Source organism: Quercus suber, unplaced genomic scaffold (assembly GCF_002906115.3).
Source record: "Quercus suber isolate HL8 unplaced genomic scaffold, Cork oak 2.0 scaffold_40, whole genome shotgun sequence".
NCBI lineage: Eukaryota > Viridiplantae > Streptophyta > Magnoliopsida > Fagales > Fagaceae > Quercus > Quercus suber.
In genome coordinates, this window is record NW_027069505.1 from 1,930,822 (window position 1) to 1,933,256 (window position 2,435).

Sequence of the window (2,435 nt, forward strand, 5' to 3'; positions counted from 1 at the left end):
CATAGCACAAACCCCCCCCCCCCCCCAAAAAAAAAAAAAAAGCAACTATTGAAAAGACCTTTTCTGAATTTTCTTTCTCCTTCATAGATTTCTGATAACCCAAAGAAAATTTAATAAATAAAGCTATACATATTTAGCACAAACAAATGCATCACATAGTCATGAACTAAGTGGGAATTAATGGATGTAGTCTTAGAGGACAATATTTAATTTTTTTACTGAAGTTGAAATTTAACAATCTGAGAAAATCTAAAACTCAAAGAGCATCAAATACAATTAACTCAAGAATAATTTAACATATTCAACTTAGAACTCTCCCTCTTTGATGGCTGAGTAGATATTTCCATGACATGACTTTATCGGAGTTCATTAAGGGCATTCAGGCAAACTTGAATTGATTTGATCAACTTATTAGACTCTGAATATATGTTCCTACCCCTGCAAGTGACACCACATTAAAAAGCTACTTTGTGAGAGCAACAACACAAAAGATATAGCGAAATGGCACACATCAGACTCTAACTTGCTCCAATACTATGATAAACGACCACTTGTCCCAAAAGCTTAATCTAATGGGAAAGGTGAATTTAATCATTTATCCAATCACATTTAAGAATAAGGCAGATTATGGAGAACTGACAGCTTAGAGCTACATTTGACTTCCTAGCATCTCTCTTATCATTCTGTTTCTTTCTCATTTATCTTCCACTTGCCCTATAATGTACTCTTATTATTTCTCTACTTCAAGTGATAGATCTAAAAATTAGATCAAATCAAATCTGCAAAGTGCAAACACCCCTAGAAGCCTATTAAATCCTAAATCTTAGGGTCCGTTTGTTTTGGTGGTAAATGATTTCCGGAAATCATTTACCACCTGGCCCCAGTGTTTGGTAGAGGAGGAAAATTTTAATTTCCGGAAAATTACTTTCAGTTTGACCATTTTTACGCCTTTGACCCGGAAATGATTTTACGCTCTTATTTTACCTTCAAATCATTTCCGGAAATCGCACATCACGCACAAAAGAGAGAAACAACCGAGAGAGCCAGAGAAGTTGAGAGAGAACGATCGAACCCAAGCAACGAGCAACCCATCGACTCCAAGCAACGAGCTCCAGATCGACACCAGATCGCCTCCGAGCTCGATCGAACCCATCGCCTTTACCTCGCCTTCACCCAGACCCACGACGAACCCAAACCCACGAGCAACCCATCGCCTTCACCCAGACCCAGACGACCCACGAGCACGACGAACCCAGACCCACGAGCAACCCATCGCCTTCACCCAGACCCACGAGCAACCCATCGCTGATCCACGAACCAGACCCATCGCCGTTTGTTGTTTTTTTTTTTTTGATGAACTGATTGTTGTTGTTGTTGTTGTTGTTGTTGTTGTTGTTGTGTTGTTGTTGTTGTTGTCGCCGGCGGAATCAATTTGTTGCTGCTGCTGCTGTTGTTTTTGTTGCCGGAAAATAGTATTTTCCTAATAGACCCAAACACATGAAAATATTTTCCACAACAATTTTCATAATACAACCAAACACTTCAAAATATTTTCCTTTTTCGGAAAATAACATTTCCGGAAAATACCTATTTTCCGGAAAATATTTTACGGGAACCAAACGGACCCTTACTCCAGATAAATTTCACTATCAAACCCTAATTGGCCCTACCCATTTCTACATCAACCCTAAGTATCAATCCCAGATGTTCTTCCCTTTGTCTGGTTTAAGAAGATAAAGCGAGAAAGTCTTAAAAGTACAAACCCCCCAAAAAATAATCACAAAGCTAAGTACAAACTTATAACTGAATTTTCGCGATGTATTTCAAGACATAAAATTTCGTCCCCCTATCTCTACAAACTTTGTCCTAACATAAACTGAGGTGCAACCAATGCCATATATGATAGCAGTTTCCCTACCTATGTTAGAGAAAAACTATATTAACAATGAGGGTTGTTCACACACACTAAAACAAATTAAAAGGGTTCTTTGTGGAAAAAATGAGCACACATCACCTCCACAAGTGCAACTAAGCTTACACCACAAGCAACCCCGCAAAAGAGAATTGATCCCCTTAGTTTGTCCAAATACTGCCAAAGAACACAGGACATTCAAAAATATCAGAGAAGTACTTCAAATTTCAAGAAATTGAAGTCCACTAAGATGAATGTTCCCACATATCCTTTAAAACGTAAATAGTTCAATCAGTTTCATAAAATTTTAGACACTACCAAGAGAAGAAAATTTTACTCATCACCTTCAGCATAGATGCATACTTAACTGTCTGGATAGATTATGAAGTACGGCATTGACCAATTCCCTGGAAAAAAAAATAAACAGACAAAAAGGCTGCTGATAATAAGAAACTAACCATGACTAATTGATAATGCAAACCGCAAAGACAGGATGGATTTTATACCTCTGATAAGGATCAAT

General features: G+C 37.8%; 1 non-coding gene across 1 annotated transcript; it reads right to left on the bottom strand.

Annotated features, from left to right (window-relative positions):
- Window positions 1–194: 194 nt before the first annotated feature.
- LOC112033691 (uncharacterized) lies at window positions 195–2,435 on the bottom strand. The gene is made up of 4 exons (XR_010628122.1): window positions 2,419–2,435; window positions 2,257–2,319; window positions 2,015–2,089; window positions 195–438 (listed from the first exon to the last, which is right to left on the bottom strand). It is a non-coding gene; the product is annotated as an uncharacterized LOC112033691 (transcript).